At 35.1% G+C, this 10,957-nt stretch overlaps 1 long non-coding RNA gene across 1 annotated transcript; it reads right to left on the bottom strand.

The window, feature by feature from the left end:
* Nucleotides 1-731: 731 nt before the first annotated feature.
* Nucleotides 732-7,292, bottom strand: LOC108379104 (uncharacterized). Its single transcript, XR_001849461.1, has 2 exons — nt 7,257-7,292; nt 732-1,191 (listed from the first exon to the last, which is right to left on the bottom strand). It is a non-coding gene; the product is annotated as an uncharacterized LOC108379104 (long non-coding RNA).
* Nucleotides 7,293-10,957: the final 3,665 nt, after the last annotated feature.

The following is a 10,957-nucleotide window of genomic DNA, read 5'->3' as shown; positions in this document are numbered from 1 at the left end:
GGCGTTGGAAAAGTATACGGAGATCTTTAAAATGCTGTTCTTCATTTTCACTTGCAACCAATAGATCATCAATATATGTAAAAACAAAATCTAAACCACTAACTACTTCATTAATAAATCTTTGAAAAGTTTGCGCTGAATTTCTTAGTCCGAAAGGCATTCGTATAAATTCAAACATACCGAAAGGTGTCGTTATTGCAGTTTTATAGATATCCTCTTCTGCCATTGGAATTTGGTGGTAGGCCCTTACCAAATCTAATTTCGAAAATATATACTTATTTCTGAGATTCATGTTAAAATCTTGAATATGAGGTAAAGGATAACGGTCCGGTACAGTCACAACATTAAGTCTCCGAAAATCACCACAAGGACGCCAGTCATTCAGTTCTTTTTTAGGTACAAGATGCAGTGGAGATGCTACACAAGAATTTGAAGGTCTACAAACCCTGTCCTCACTAAAAAATCGAATTCAGTTTTGGCTACTTTAAATTTAATCGGATCCAAGCGCCTTGGCTTAGAGAATGGCAGATTTCCTTCAGTAAAAAGTCTGTGAACCGTAGAATGTTTAACCGGTTTCGAATAATCTGGTTCAGCGATCAAAGAAGGAAACTCCTTCAACAATCTTGTATACTTGTTCTCTACTACAAAAATTTTTGGAAGCGAGAAATGTTACAAACACATGAAACTGTGTTAACCGAAAGACTTGTTACTGGATCAACTAAACGTTTGCATTTCATGTCAATTAAGAGACCGTATTTGCAAAGAAAATCTGCACCAATAATAGGTTTCGCAATATCAGCTATGAGAAACGTAAATGGGAACTCGCGTCTTAAACCTAAATTTATATTTAAAATCTTTTTACCATACGTTGAAATCGTTGAACCATTGGCTGCAGTAAGTATTATATCTGAAGAACGTTTTGTATGAGGGAATTTTTTTACCGGAAGTATAGAAATTTCTGCTCCACTATCAATCAAAAAATTTAGTTTGTTTGCTTTATCAAAAATAAATAGGCGACGTGTGGTAATATCTAAATTTCCATTGTTTGCCGCCACAACAACGGATGACTCTAGTTTAACGAATTTTTGTTTTTAGAAAAAGCACCAGGCTGTTGACATTTCTGAGCCTTATCACCAAATTTGTAATGGTATATACATAACCAATTTTGACTATCACGAGATTTTGATCTACCTCTATATGGACTTCTAAAACAATTCCTATTATATGATCTATATCTAGAATTTTGATTAATTTGTTGCTTAATAGAATTTAATTCAAAGGAAAGTTTTTGAAAATTTTCGCACATAAGATTCGTCGTTTTAACTAAATTATCAATAATTGTGTCTTGTGATTTAGAATTTTGAAAACTATTCATAGCTGATATTTCGGTTTTATTAATCACTTCCCAAATATTATCAGCTAGTTTCACCAATTCATTTATATCATTGGTACTTGAACTAGCTAATATCACACTAAGATTTTTTGGCAATTTTCTCAGCCAAAGTTTCTTTAAAATATCTTGACTAAAATTGGAACCTGCAAGCAACATGAGCGACCGATAAAATTCAGAGGGTTTACGATAACCCATCTCTGAATCTGACAAAATTTTATCTAATTTCTTTTTTTCGCTTAAAGAATGCCTTTCAATTAAGACTTTCTTTAATTCTGAAAACTTGTTGTTATGCGGAGGATTTTGAATGAAATCTAATATTGTAACTATTACTTCTTGCGGAAGCGCTGTGATTGTGTGTTCATATTTTGTAGTATCTTGTGTAATGTTTTTCATGTACAAACCAAGCTTCTGGACAGCTTGTCCAAAATTGTGGAAGCTTGACTGAGGTTGCATACACCTCATTATTATTTTGACTAGCATAAGGATTTGCCAACTCCTCTTGAAAAGAGTTGTTTTGCAAATCTATAAGCGAGTCATTTAAATTATTAGTCCGTGTAAATGTGTGTGTATCATGTGGGGGTGAACGAAACATTATGATAACATAAAATAATCTCTATAAGGAGTGTTTACAATTTATCCGAAACAAATTAAACAGAAGATATGATATTAAAAATATATTTGTCAAAAATATTACATACAAAGATACAGCTCACCACTGTGCTCTGAAACTGCTGATATTGACTGCACAGTCGAATTGATTGTTACTGCTGCACCAGTTGTGTTGTCGTTGTTGTTGCCACTGTTTATATGCTGGGCTGATAGTTGCGACTTTTTTACTGTTGTTGTTGCTACGGCTTGTTGCCGTTGTTGTTGTGGCCAGTGATAGAAGCCTTGTCGTTGTTGTAGTTGATATTGATGATGCTTCTGGTGCTGATTGTTATCGCTGTTATTATCAGCGGCGTTGTCGACTTTGTCTAAAGTTGCTGTTCCTCGTTTTTTGAGAGTTTTTGTGCTGCTGCTGCTGTTGCTACCGTTGCCACCACTAGCACTGAAATTGGCATGTGGTGCTGCTGATGCTTACGTGGATTCTCCTGCTGCTACTGATGCTACCTCTGTAGGTCTTTTGGAAACCGATACAAATTATAATGAACTCCTGTAACTTTTTTGGATGTGACACGACCAACATAATGGGCGTCTTCAGTGGTAAGTGTCTTTGAGCGAGTTCGTTGTGCAAGCTGTTACTGCTATCGATCCCAATTCGAGACCTGATACAGTTGATGAGGTCGATAATAAGTTAGAATGATAACAGCGCCTCTTAAGTTGTTAACTTAAATTGTTATTTCACAGGCACAATTGTTGTTCGCAAATATCTCCGTAAACTATAATGGCTCAAGCCTCAACTTCTCCTGGCAGGATCGCCAANTGTTTGATTGACGAACCACAAAAATCACATAAATCTAAAATTTCCAAAATTACAAAGTTGAAAAGAACACAGTACAATAAAAGGTAATAACACAAATACAGACCATACAGTGGTCCTATACTAATTTTGTTTAGATCCGATAATTGCATCGTGAAGAAATTAACGATAATCTTAAATTTTTATATGAGGATTGAAGTCGGTTTTGTTTTTTGCTTAAGATTTACTTGTGTTTCTTTTATTTTAATTATTCTATTTTATAAAAATATTTCTGATTTTGTCATTAATTAGTGTTTTTAATTAGATACATTACTTGCTTTTCGATATTTTGTATGCTTAATTTGTAAATCTCTTTAAATTTAAAACATAATGGGGCATATTCATAATCGAATCAAAGACGAAACTAAAAATAACTTCGACTTTTTTGACAAGTATTCCGAATTCATTGATAAAGCTATCCTCAAATCGAAAGGACTCTTTCTTCCTGATTATATTTTAACCTAAACTTACCTATGGTTAAGGAAATTAGCTGGGGAAATACTCTATAAAAAAATTGGCCACTAATGGGTTAAAATATGGTCATCAATGCGTTAAGTCAAATGGATTAAATTATTCATAATTTGCACAATAATAAAATCAAGTTAACTTAACATAAGATGTTATAAAAAACTGGGTCACCAATGGGTTAATGCATGATCAATAATGGGTTAAGGCGTCAAAAATTTACTCTATAAAAGTAGTTCAAGGGAGTGTAATGGAAAGAAAATGATTTCAGAGTTTTGAGTACCCGCTTATATGGTGCGCCAGTTAAAACATTCAGGCGATTCAGATGTCGCTCACAGATAACACCTGTGATATACGGGTATCCTGGTTTTCCAGCTGCGCATGTATCTGCGACGACAACTCCGATGATATTTGAGAAGACAGTTGTGAAATCTGCGACAATATTTATGACATTGCAGTCATCAACATATTTATGTCTAAACCTGTTGATGAACCTGGAGCCTTTGCCTTACCTTCCACTTTAGTCGATAACTCCTCGATTTCTAGCTGGAACACATATTCACCCACACTGACGCCTTCTGCCTCCATAGCCTCGCGAAGTCGTCCCTGCAGCTTTGCTTTGTTTCCAGCAGCTGATAAGCCTCGCTGTTCCAACTCCCTTCTTAAGTTGCGGAATCTTAAGTTCATTAAATTTCGTAATTTTCAAGATCTTGTGTTATGAAACTTTATTCGACAATCCCACTTCTGACACCAATTGTAATGCCCTTCTCAAATTTCCTTGAATGTGAGTTCGATCACTGAATTGTCGAATAAAGCTCGTCAACCAATTTATGTTTTTTTTTAATCCAAAATCTAACTATACAAAAATTTTAAGTTTTTTTTTTGAAAATTCAATATTATCTATGAACACTAAATTAACCAAATAAAATAAAAACAAGTATGAAAAGTAGCAGGTGCAATAACTCTACAAGTATCTAGTGATATCGCGGTTTTTCAGCATTTGTCACAGTATAAAGGTTCGCCGGCCCTGTTATACACTGTACAAATTGTAGTGACTATTTGTTACTATGGTAGGTAGGTAGGTAGATGTGGCTGCCACTGCTGCGCAGGGACACATAGGCCACGTTGTGATACCATGACTAAGAGTTTTCACTCCAAATTTGTCAAAGTCACTAAAGAAAGGAGACCTTAGAAAGCGCAGTCTGCTTCTCGATAATGCCGGGCATTTACAGAGAAGGTGAAGAACTTCCTCCTCCTCCTCATAATTCTTGCAACTTCTGCAGCATCTATGGTAAGGCTCTCCGAGTCGTTCTGCATGTCCGCCTATAAGGCGAGAACCGATTGTATGAGATATATCCTCCCCCTTTAGAGAGTATAAGCTCGAGACCTTTTTCGATCCCACCTAGACCAAGTTTGCCTAGAAATTCGACAGGTCGTAGTTTGCATCGAACTCTCGCTCGCGCGAGCATAGATAAATTCACTTAAAAGCAGCTTGCAAGTGGCGAAGGGCATACCAATGCGTTCTTTATTCAGAAGAATCTGCTTGGTCGTAGCTGAGACCTCAGCCTGGAAGACAGTACAGTTGTTCGGTAGTCGAAATGAATGGCTTAGGGCAGGGCTTCGGGAAAAGAACACCCTTCCTCTCCCCGCTCATTTTTGAACCGTCTGTGAAAATTGCTATACTACCGGGTGGAGTATAGAAGTTTTCTTCCCATTCCTCCCTGCTTGGGATTTTCATGACGAAGTTTCTATCCGCAACCAGAGTTTCTACACAACGGTCTGTACAGCCCGGTAGAAAGCTATATATGTTAGACTGCATCACCAAAAAAAGTTGCGATTTTCCCGCCCGGATTATAAAATCTATTATATTTTAAGACGTCCACCAAAATATTTCGGAAAAATATTAAGATTTAAGCGAGCTGGACCGATTTGAAAATACCTCCAAAAATGAAGTTTTTTATGAATAAAAATAGTTTCTTAAAGAACTTTTTGATAAAAGTCCCCTCAGATGACAAATTAGATTAAGCTTAAAAAATCTGCATAAAAATATTTAAAAATCTTTTAACGGAATCGTAAGAATGAGATTTTTGATGCTGTTCTTTTACCTTTTTCAAAGATTGGTTTACGAAAAACTTGAATAACTGTGCCAAAAATGTTCTGATGTAGACTTATGGGATCTCAGTAGAAAGGTATTTTCACACTGTTTTTATTTCTGGCCAAAAAAACGACATTCGTGTCCCATCTTGTTTTTTCGAATACCAACACAACTTAATTCAACTTTGAATGACGTTCGTTCTCCTACCTTTCTCTTCCATCCTTTGAATGAGTTTATTAGCAAGGAAATAAAAAGGGTGAGAAAATACCTTTCCAATGACACCTCTTAAGTCTAAATCGGAAGACTTTAGGTTCAGTTATTCAAGCTTAAAGCTTTGTATCGCCCAAGCAATCCTCTCCTTTGTGACAGACATGATTACTACCCCGCCCGAAGGAAGGTGCAAAGAGCCCCTGTTTGCGAACTTTCTGGGAAATGTGTGTCTAAGAGCAGTCCCGTCGGGGTCCAGGAACCATCGGGCTTCTGCAGAAACCCGATCTGGTTTGAGGATCTCGACAGTATTTTTCTTAATCTGGAAGTCTCGGAATTACCCTCGACACTACTACAGAAATCCCTCCAGGAAGATCTCTTGGCCCCCCGCAAAGCCTTCTTGTACTCACGCAAAAACTGCTTATATTTTTGCCACCCAGATTCGTGACTCAGTCTTCTTGCCTTGTTGAACTGCACCCTGCAGGCTTTCCGGCGTGCGTCCAACTCTCGAGACCACCAGTGGGGTTTTCGCTTTCCCCTAGGTCTAGGGTCAGGACAAGAATAAGCCATGGCCTTTGAGCAAATCCGAGTAAAAGAGTTAACCATGTTCTCCAACTCACCAGTGGTGCTGTGCTCACTAGGTGCCGGATATGGTAACTTACATTCCACAGTGTCTTTGTAGATTTCCCAATCTGTATTCCTTAGGTTCTTTCGATCCTGCGAAGCAGTTATATAAAAATCCAGAATCGTCTCAATATATCTATGGTGGGAAAAATAGTGTTCGTTCGGAACTCTTCAGCTTTTAACCATATCAAAAAGATTGCCGTTATATAGCGTGAGGTCTATGACCTCCTCACGGATTTTCACAAGAAAAGTAGGTTCTGAACCCCTATTACATATCATGAGTTTAGTTGTTAAAAGGTAGTTAAAAAGAGACCTACCTCGATTGTTACTATACACAACTCATATTTCATAAATGATGACACAGCGTAAATGTTAGAGCTGTTTTTGATGCACTTTTTTGCTGATAACAAATCCGTAGGTAAAGAGTTTCCATCAGCTTCAGATTTCGAGAAAATCGAGGTCAAAGTGTCGAAAAATTGCGCACTATTTAAGAAGCTCTAGTAAAGAAACAAAAGGTGATCAAAGCTAAAACTCTCGACTACTTTCTTTGAAAATACCATAAATTTTTTCATAAATAACCTTTTCAAAGAAACGCATAACTAATGCTAAGGAAATTTATATTGTTTAGAAAGTACAAGTTATTACCTTTAATTTGATATACATATATAGAACACCTTTCTGCGTAGGCGGCCTTCGGTCGCGCTTATGGATTATAACCCTCACTAAGTAGAATTCTCCTTTTCTGTGTTGCCGAAGTAGAGGGGCTGAACACCTTTTGCACAGAACACCTTTCTGCGTATGCGGCCTTTGGCCGCCCATAGGGATTATAACCCCCACTAAGTAGAAGTCTCCTTTCTGTGTAGCCGAAGAAGAGGGGCTGAACACCTTTTGTAAAGAACACTTTTCTGCGTAGGCGGCCTTCGGCCACGCTTAGGGATTATAATCCTAACTAAGTAGGATTTTCCTTTCAGTGTTGCCGAAGAGGAGGGTCGCGGAACGCCTTTTGCAGATACAGTATATTTTGCTTAGCCGCCCATCCTTCTTTGCACCAAAAACTTGTGCGCTTAACCGAAAAAATCAGATAAGCGAATTTTCTTTATCACTTCATTAAGGAAGGTATCCGAATCCCTATGAAACCAAATAATAGAGGAGCACTTACCACGTAGAAATTACTGCAAGCCAAATTTTTTTCCGAATGTTATCTATATAACTTACAGAAAAGATAGAAGTTTTCGTTGCTCTGCGAGATGAGAAAAAAAATAAATACTTGTAAAATTAGGGTAAGTGTAAAGTCTGTGACGTTTACCTTCACTTATACTTTCTTTGATAATTGATAATAGTTGTACAATTTTTAAGGCAGGTATCGCTAATGTACAGGTATGTTGAATGCATCTATCGGAGCAGTTTCCTTATATTAAAAAATAATGCCGCTTATGAGTATTTTGTGGTAGGTACCTTAAATGTGCACTTAAGCATAAAGGCAGCAAAGCAAAATATACTGTTACACCTTTCTTTGGGGGATTGTAGGTGTTTCGTACAAATTTTGAGCTTTTTTTTAAGATTCTAAAAAATCAACCGTAACTTTTAGCCATTTGTAACTTAAACTTTATTCTACTAGAATTCAATGGGCTACAAAACTGCATTTTCAGAGTTTAATTAAAGATTCGAAATTTTTACGAAATTTCGTTGAATTTTTTTAATTGCATAAATTTTTAAGGCAGTGTCACTCGATTGGTACATTTGTACAGATTTGTGCAGCATTATATTGGGCTATTTAAATTGGGATTTTTTTTTGTATTCAAAAGCTTGGCACAATACAGCAATCTTGTATTAAAAAATTAAAAAAAAATTATCTTTCGTGATTGAGATAAGGAAAAATTTTTGGGTATTCACCCAATTGGGATACCATATGCACTAAATTTCGGCAAATTCCCAATCGTGTAACACCGCCTTTAAACTTGTATTTATATGGATGTTGGTAAAGAATGAACTATAAAAAATAACCAAAATTAAATAACAAAAATAACATTTTAAAACTTTTCAAAATTTGGTGCGGCTATAATTTTTTCGACTACTGTACATAAGTTGATTATGATTACTCGGCCATAAGTTGACTATGATTACTCGGCGTGCTATCACAGTAGCACAATGCCACTAATATTTGACTTACAAACAAAATACAGGCAGGATTTCAACGCTGTCTGAGTAAAATATTTAATTTTTATCAGTATTTTTCTTTTAATCAATCTATGTTGAAATAAAAGTGAAAATAAAAAAAATATTTTGTCAGAATGCATGTACAAATGAGGCTACACTTTGTTTATTTTCTCTGCAAAATACAAAATACAAAATACAAAATAGTTGTTTTACCATATTAAAATGCAATGCAGTTTAACGATATCAAGAAGCCGTTAAAAATTTGAAAGATTTTAGGTTTTTTAACTTTCTGAAAACGGTGACCCTTTTATAAGGATTCTTAAATCTGTCGTGTTATATATTGGACCCACTGTATGTATGCTGAATTCCCAATGTGGTCAAAAATGCATTGAACTCATTTGCTTTGAATTGTGTGCCATTATTGCTACCGATGACTTCTTGGAACACCAAAGCAATGGTAAACGGACTTCAATATAAAGACTTGTATCAAACCAAATTTAAATTTCTTGAACGGCTATAGCCAGGCCAATATTGCCTTTCTTGCTTCTGGGATACAGACCTCAAATATCTACATATAAACGCTGAAACGAACGGCATGTTTCCACTTGTTTTCCCCATTGGTGGTGACAAAGTGATAATTGGTGGCTTTAAACACTTCACAGTTTTTCTCTTGCATATTCTCTGACATCCTTTGCTAATACTGGTCAGTAGAAATTTCTCCGGATTCATTTTAAGGGTTCAAATATAGTACATCTGCCCGAAATGGTTTTGGTATCCAATGTTTCGCTTAACGATTTTCTTGTTCTGCTTCCCTAGTTGCTTGTTCAGTGCGGCGATACACAAACCTATCGATTACTTTGACATTTGGTAATTTGCTTTGATCTTTCAATACATTGCCACCACTAGGACAAACTATCGATGACATGAATGCAATCGACTTCACTGCGCCACTGTCATCTCACTCAACCAACGCCTTTTCCGTAGCCACTATATACACACTAAACCATTTTTGGCAAATTTACGTCGATAATGGTAGAGGTAACATATTACCGACTATAAATGCCTAAAATTACACAACTATTATTTTAAACATCTTTTGTAGAATTTTACGCAATAAATGTTCAAAAGTTTAGACACCAGATGCCTAATAGTTTATACACTAGATGTTCATATTTACACACTAAGTGCTTATACATAGGTGCTTAGTTGTCCGTAGATAATAGGCAGAATCTAGTTTAATTCTCTCTTCAATTAAAATATTTATTTATTTCATTTATAATACTTACAGCAGCGGTCAAAATAATAGCAGTAAAATTAAAAATTTATATTGTTTAATATTTTAAATAAGAAGTCTGTAATTTTGAGGAAAATTTTTTGAAGTTTCATTCATTTTTGTGAACTTTGTGAAATTTTTATTTCTGTGGTTTCTGTTATTGATCGAACTATATTTTAAAGCAAAATTATTAAAAATAAGTTAATAAACAGGAGTTTCAAACAACATCATTTCGAATTTTGCTGCTATTATTTTGACCGCTGCTGTATGTATGTATATAAAAAGCTTAAATTTAATTTACATATGTGTGTCCTTCAATTTTTAGCATTAAGGTATTTATTTTTCTTAAATTAATATGATTTTTTGCCTGTTTAAAAGTAATCTCTGTTTCAAAAAAAATATACGATATATTTTGAAGAGCGTCTTTTGGAGATGTAAATTTAATTTACGTATGTGTGTTCATCAATTCTTCGCATTAACGTATTTACTTTTCTTAAATTATTAATATGGTAATTAGGGTAAGTGTAAAGTCTGTGACGTTTACCTTCACTTATACTTTCTTTGATAATTGATAATAGTTGTACAATTTTTAAGGCAGGTATCGCTAATGTGCAGGTATGTTGAATGCATCTATCGGAGCAGTTTCCTTATATTAAAAAATAATGCCGCTGATGAGAATTTTGTGGTAGGTACCTTAAATGTGCACTTAAGCATAAAGGCAGCAAAGCAAAATATACTGTTACACCTTTCTTTGGGGGATTGTAGGTGTTTCGTACAAATTTTGAGCTTTTTTTTAAGATTCTAAAAAATCAACCGTAACTTTTAGCCATTTGTAACTTGTACTTTATTCTACTAGAATTCAATGGGCTACAAAACTGCATACTCAGAGTTTAATTAAAGATTCGAAATTTTTACGAAAATTCGTTGAATTTTTTTAATTGCGTAAATTTTTAAGGCAGTGTCACTCGATTGGTACATTTGTACAGATTTGTGCAGCATTATATTGGGCTATTTAAATTGGGATTTTTTTTTGTATTCAAAAGCTTGGCACAATACAGCAATCTTGTATTAAAAAATTAAAAAAAAATTATCTTTCGTGATTGAGATAAGGAAAAATTTTTGGGTATTCACCCAATTGGGATACTATATGCACTAAATTTCGGCAAATTCCCAATCGTGTAACACCGCCTTTAAACTTGTATTTATATGGATGTTGGTAAAGAATNTTTTATATTGATGTTGGTAAAGAATGAACTATAAAAAATAACCAAAATTAAATAACAA

The sequence above is a fragment of the Rhagoletis zephyria genome, unplaced genomic scaffold (assembly GCF_001687245.7).
Source record: "Rhagoletis zephyria isolate East Lansing unplaced genomic scaffold, Rhagoletis_zephyria_1.1 Rzeph_scaffold_15608, whole genome shotgun sequence".
NCBI classification, from domain to species: domain Eukaryota; kingdom Metazoa; phylum Arthropoda; class Insecta; order Diptera; family Tephritidae; genus Rhagoletis; species Rhagoletis zephyria.
Note: the sequence above shows the minus strand (reverse complement) of the source record. Positions and strands in the feature narration are given on the sequence as shown.